The sequence below is a fragment of the Amblyomma americanum genome, chromosome 1 (assembly GCF_052857255.1).
Source record: "Amblyomma americanum isolate KBUSLIRL-KWMA chromosome 1, ASM5285725v1, whole genome shotgun sequence".
NCBI classification, from domain to species: Eukaryota; Metazoa; Arthropoda; class Arachnida; order Ixodida; family Ixodidae; genus Amblyomma; species Amblyomma americanum.
In genome coordinates, this window is record NC_135497.1 from 376,884,645 (window position 1) to 376,891,601 (window position 6,957).

A 6,957-nucleotide genomic window follows, 5' to 3' on the forward strand; every position below is an offset into this window, starting at 1 on the left:
TGTAGAACCTTGCTAACTTGCAAAAAATTAATGCACAGAAAGAAAAAGCTGACAAAAAATGAGAAATTCCTTTTTTGCACTTTTTATACAATACTAAGAATGTGGCTAAGATATGGCATGACCATTGTTTTTTTTTATGTTCACTTACAAATTTTCCAGCCTGTGCTAGCATATTACTGTGATGTAAATAATGAAGCATGCCAGACTGTACAATATGCTGTAACACTTATGAAATACTCCCCTTCAAGGCTACCGCATGCCTCTTACATGCGGTAAAGTTTAAATCTGCCAAACTAGCTAGTCTGCAAGATGAGACGCCAAGCCTCTGACATCTGGCGATGTGTACCTCCCATGTAATTAGAGTGATTGGAGATGCTCCTTTTTGATGGCATTTCAGTTGCTGGGTGTGGAAGGACCAGATATGAAAGGCAACAACTAGACACCAACTTTTTAAGCAACATCACAATAAGCAATGTGCCTTAGCTTTCCTTCTGTCCAAAAAGGAGTTTCATTTTCTATGTTCTGTGTTCACATAACTGCTTGCATGTGCACATTTTGGCTTGCTGGGAGGTGCTTTCCTCTGTTAAACTGCAGTTTTAACTCTGGCCTCAGTCTTCTGCGCCTTCTTAATTTTTTGCTAGCGTTCACCTTAAGTCGCGTACAAACTCACGCAGATCTCCACTTTTCTACGTTTCCAGCTGTCACATCTTCTCTGCCTTCGTCATGTCCACCACTGCATCCAATGCCTTCAAGTCTGCTGTGTATAATCATTTTAATTAATCTGCCTACACATGTATTTATGTTAGTCGCTCTCCTCTCTTCGATGCCAATTGGCCCTGAGAGTAAATAAGTGAAATGGTAGTCTAATCTAGGTCTGAGCAATCACGCATTATGTTGAGTTTATTTTACCACGTTGGCCAGTAGGGAGTGGAAGGAAAAAAAGCTGCTAAGTGGAGCTCGACATGCCTCTCGACTCCTACACTGGAAAGCAGCAGACACCAAGGCATACGTAATCACTAACGACAACAGAACATGACAAGTGTGAAGTAATTCAGTAACGTTCGTCGCATTTACCACAGTGCATACTCGCTGCTCAGTAATTTATTACCTCATTAGACATTCTTCAAAGAGAGTGTACAATTATGTGTTTTGTTTGAACATGGCACCACAGTACGATGACAATCATTAACCTTGTGCCAACACAACATAAAATAAACTTCTGCCCAGTAAATGCATTGCTTACAGTGCCACCACGGCACCTGTTTAGAAAATAAGCTCAAAATATTAGTGACATTAAATTTGAGCAGACGGTAATTCCCCCACCCCCTCCCTAAAAAAAATGAAAAAGGGTGCTCTTCCGACGGTACGTTTGTACGCTGTAATATTTGCGAGTCCAACTACGTGTGAAATTCAGATATAAATAATTAACGCCAAAGCATTCGGTTGAATGCGAGGCGCCAGGGCGCGGGCAAAGAGTAATCGTCTTCAGATATCACCTGGTGCCACGCCCTGAGGGCCACTGCTCGGCGAATAACATTCATGGCCACGTTCACATCCAACAAGCTTGTCACAAACATCACACAGGTGATGATGCAGCAGCAGTTCATCATTGCTGTTGACCAGTGCTGAATGTTTTGGCGTGGTAAACGGAATCATCTACCGAAACGCGCGTCGACTGTTACTCGCCAGATTCTTGCAGTCCCACGAGGGAGAGCAGCTTTTCCGTCGGCTTCAAGTCTTCTCTTTCGTACAGGGCCACTGGCATTGTAACGCACATTCTGCATGATCGTTTTACTACGCACCGATGCCGCACGGGACAGCGAGCTGTTGTATGTACACTCCAATGCAGCGTTCCAGCCACACACATACACACACACACAACGCGCAGGACGCACGCAGCGAACACGGAAGAACAAAAACCCATTCCATAGCGCCTGTTCATTCAACTCCACACTGCGCTAACTGCGCACATGTTTCCGACTGCGGGCTCGGCTAGCGCTTCGACTTCGCCATGGCTAGCCATGGCCAAGCTTCGCTGCCGCTGGTGGTAATAACGTTCATGCAACGAAAAGAAAAAACAATATATCAAACGATTCAGGTTGTCAGCTAAAAAAGCTACCAAAAATTAAATACATCTTATATGTTTTTGCCGTTGTGCGCCTTTGCGACATCAGCGACGTGAGCTTGAGCGCGAATACGCGAATGGCGCTATGAATTTCTCGTGTATCTCCGTAAATTGCAAATGGCGTGGCTGCGCCGCTAACCTTTAGACATGCTTGCAGAGGTAGTCGGTGCGAACAGTTGGAAGTTCAATCGACTGGAATTGCTCAGGGAAAGTCAGCGGCACTGCATTTTTATTGTTTCTGTGCATTGCGAGTGACTTTGGCGGCAGCCACTCGGCAACGTCTCCGGTTTGGCGAACTTGTGAGAAGGTGAGCCTTTTGTTCTCAAATTTTGAAAGCGGTTTTTTGTTTGTATTGTAACCCTGCGTCTCGTCGCACGTTATGTTCACGATAACATCAGTACAACGTGCATGCGCTTTCTGTGTCTATTTAGAGTAATATTGGTCGATCAGCGTAAACTTTTGGATTCAATTAAGCACGAACTGTCCATGTTGGTACTGCGTGTCGAATGTGTTTTGAGATGATTCTGAGCGTGAGATGGTGTTCTGATAATTTGTGTACTACCAGATATAGTCTAGAGATTTGAAACCATTTATCACACTGAAACAAAGTTGGAAAACTGTTTTGTGTTCATGCATCTGCTGTCCTTAAACTTGACTTTTCGGCAATCATTCGCATGGCTCCTTTGGATCTGGAAAATTGACTACTGTTGCTAGGGGTGCCTGGTAGCAGAGCTCCTGGGGACGCCCAGTGGGTCATTTGTTTGTCCAAGTGCCCAGTACCAAAGGTACCATTCCTGACATTTTTCCTAGTCCGTTAACCTCATATTCCTTGCAAAGATTACAGTATGTAATCAGGTAGTAAAAAATTGGTAACTTCTGCATATTTCAGAACAGTTCAGAGAAATGCACATGCAGCATCAGTATTCGCTCGGTAGAATTTCTGAGACCTGGATTCATTTCTTCTAGGACTGTGGCAAGCAGTAGGTCAATTGTACATAAATTTATTTTCCTCTGGTGCAAAGTAAAGAGTGCAAACGTCATAAGACAAGTCTCTAGTCTGTTTCATTCTCACTGCATTTGGCCAAAGCATAATATGAAATGCTGTATGTTTTATGCCCTAGTTTCCTTTACTTTGAGCAGTAGATATTGACAGTGAATAGCAAGGCAACTCCACTCGCTGACGGTTTTGCCTTCGGCAGCAAAACAGGGAATACCTTACCCCATGTGTTATCTCGACAGACTCAAAACTGCGATGGACAGCTGCGTCCACAGCTGCTATCACCTCCCAAGTGCATGCGCTCGTAAGACACATAATAACTGGATTGCCATTAACATAGCCTTGCTCATTGCAGTTGCCGATAAACACCTCATAAGTGGTACTATTATGCACTCTTTTCTTTGGCACTATGTATGAGCTTCTGTTCTCGCACTTTCTAGAAATAATGCATGCAGTTTTGAAGTGCGAAAAGGGAATTTGCGTGTATCTATATTTTCATGTCAGTATGTTACAGCCAAATTGTACATTGATGTCAGTGCTGGTGGTTTCTTTTCATTATTTTAGGAGAATGTTATAATTTTACCTATAGCAAATAATAGCCCTCACTAATTAGCTGATTTTGTCATGTCCAGTATTCTGATATGCTAAGCCACCAAAGCATGATTCAGAATGTTGTCAGAACTAAAGGCACTGAGTCTTTCGTGTCAGTAAAAAATGTGGTTTATACCCCTGTCACATGGCATTCCTCGAAGGCCTTTCCAGCAAAGGCACCATTTTTCACCAAAGGAGCGAAAGCTTAAAGGAGCAGCGATGCAGCTACACGGTGCAGCCCAAAGGTGAAAGTCGTTCAGGCTTTGCACCCGCTGCTATACTCGAGGTGGCTGAAGTGAGTGTTCTAAAATTAAAGTGATGTATTCTGTTCATTCGTTGAGCTTTGACAATTTTTTATTCTGATTGCTTCCTTAAAAGTACTGCAACAGCTACTCTCATCAGCAGGAGCAGGTTTTGTACGTGTATTGCCCTGGCCACCATGGGCGCTCGGTGTTGCCGCAACACTATCACTGTCTTGAAATTTGAACATAAAACATAAACACCCGTACAAAAACCAAAGCCAGACACACCTTTCGTATTTGAAAAAAAATGTTTTCAAACATTATTAGCTTATCTATTTTTTTTATTGCTTTTACTTTTTGACTTTGGATGGTACTGCGATCACAGCTTCTCGAATGCCGCGTCTTCGGGCTCCGAAGGTCTCGGTTGAGCGCCTTCGCCTCCAAGGCCCTAAGCGACAAAGGCGCAACATTTGTACCGGGTAGCTGCACTCCTTACGCCTTTGGATATGATTCTCAAAGGCCTTTGCGGTGCCCGTGTGACAGGGGTATTAGTGTGGTATGGCTGCTTGAACACCTGTTCCTGGTATCTCACAAACAGAATAAGGAAGGGAAAAGCCTCAGGGTGCTTGCCGACGTTTCGACAAGAGGACTTGTCTTTGTCTGGCAAAGTGTTCATCATTGGTGGGGTTTAAATAAGGTTTTCACTTCGAGGCGAAAGGCCTGTTGTGTGGGACGAGGGTGCGATATGGGAAGGGCGTTACGATGGGGAGCGTGAACCTTGACCAGGCATGATAGCTGCTAAAGAAGATTAACCGGTTGACCTGCAAAACTGTGAAAACAAAAAAGCCCAATTCAGTAGAAACGAATCTCGGGGTATGGAGTGTGGATAGTGGGCTTGAATGGCTTTATGTCCAGCCGCAACAGGTGGCTTGGTATGGCTGGCTGCCTTTTCCTGAAAAACTAGGATAAAGGAATTAAGCAGCATGGCAGAATAAAATACCAGGGGGGGGCAAAATAATTTGAAGGAAAAGAGAAAATGAGAACAGGTTCGGAGAAAAGGCAAAAAGAAGAGGAAGGGGGAGGAGTATGGCAGCCAAGGTTCCGAGAAGTGATGTCAGGAGGTGCAGGGCGTAAGGTTAAAGTATAACGATAAATTAAAAAAAGCAGGAAAGGAGGGGGAAATTATGGGTTGGGAAACCTCTGACCATGTGCAAGGCCTTTTCAAATAATTATGCCAATTCCGGAATGTACAGAGCTGGCCACATTTAGTGCAAACATGTGAGCGCATGGCCGCACTCTTTAGAGGTCCACTGTGTGCGGCGCAGCCACTCATCGCTGCAAAATGGCGCAAGAGGAGATGCACCTGGATGTGGTGCTTCGTGTCATGTTACACTCCGATGTGTGGCAATGTCAGACACAGTGGCCCAAAGAGCACAGCCATGTGCTCGCGTGTTCGCACTAAGAGTGGACAACCCTGTACTTGATTCTAAATTTCCTCTGTATATGTTGACCCCAGACGAAAACAAGTTGTCTTGTCGAAACGGCAAGCACCCTGAGATTTTTCCTTCCCTTGTTCACTGTTTGAGTGTCAAGAAACCATCTGCCTACTCTCTCTGTACCATGCACTCCACATCTTGTACGGTTATCTTTGTATGTATACACCAGTGATAAATCATGAAGGAAATCAAGGGATTTGTATTTGTATTGCTTAACACTTACTTTAAAGCTATATCATGAGGGTATAGTTGAAAATGTGCTACGGGGGCTTGGTTGTGTGTCGTGACTGGTTTCTCTTTATCAGGGCTACTTGAAAGCCACCATGAAACGCAGGCTTTTGAAAAGTCGTTCCTCAAATAAAAGAGCGTTTCCACTGTTACAATGGAAATGTTATTTGCTAAAAACTTCAATCATTGCAGTTCAGGGATTGATATTTTTCAAATAACTAACCTGAAGTTCAAAACCTGCAGAAGGAACTATGCAACTTCTTTTCTGCCTTAAAAACCCAGTACTTATTTGCCAGTTTCAGCAAGCAGAGGTCTGTTTCATGGCACATACTTTCCACTACCTTGCATGAAAATTGTGCAGTACAGGCCCACCATAAAACTAGGGGCATAGTATACTGCTTGTATGCAACTACTTTGGCGTTAGAGCATGCATAGCATGGTCTTAAAGTTATTCTTTTCATTTGCAACTGGTTCATAAAAGGCCTATTCTGGCAAAAGGCATTTAGCAAAATTATCTTCCTCTGAATGCTTCTAAGGATAACTTTAGTTCATTAAGGAAAATATATATTGACAATATCTCTTAAAGGCATGATTGTCCATATTAGCTCTTGTTACCTCACAGTATTTAGTTTTGTGCCTCCAGCATCACTGACTTGCATCATATGTTAAATAGAGTAGTAAAAAGCTCGCTGTTAGTTAAACCACAACTAATGATGGGGCTGTGCACTTTTTGTTGTGTTACATGAAATATACTTATGTATGAAACAATTTCTTTCAGCTGCACCTCACATGATTCAAATTCCACCAGAAGAAAGGCTGCAACACAACATTGCTCACTACCTGTTGCTTTCCCAGCACATAAAATGCCATAACAGCACATAGCAGGTAAGATGTGAACAAAAACAGTGCATGTATATGTTCCACACATGCATTTTGTGTACTACCAACACTATGATATGATTAACTACGTCATGTAAGAGAGAGCACACAAATCATTTTTTGTATATATTGCAGCATGGTTATTTCAAGTTTTAAACTGGCCATTGAAACGACCCATTGTATCACCGCTGGTTACCCGGTGGCACTGGGGATCGAACTCCGCACCTGCTGCTTGCGAGGCAGATGCTCGGACCACTAGGCCACTCCTGCGGTCCCCCCACTGATGTTGCTTACACCAGGTGCTGTTAAAGCCCCGGTATGTATGTTAAATGCATTTTAGAAAACCATTCACTTCCAAAGTACCATTTCATCTTTATAGCAAAACCACAGTTCGCCTAG

The 6,957-nt window shown here is 43.4% G+C and overlaps 1 long non-coding RNA gene across 1 annotated transcript; it reads left to right on the plus strand.

The window, feature by feature from the left end:
• Nucleotides 1-2,336: 2,336 nt before the first annotated feature.
• On the plus strand, nt 2,337-6,553 carry LOC144101336 (uncharacterized). Its single transcript, XR_013307985.1, has 3 exons — nt 2,337-2,432; nt 2,840-2,910; nt 6,458-6,553. It is a non-coding gene; the product is annotated as an uncharacterized LOC144101336 (long non-coding RNA).
• The last annotated feature ends 404 nt before the right edge of the window (nt 6,554-6,957 follow it).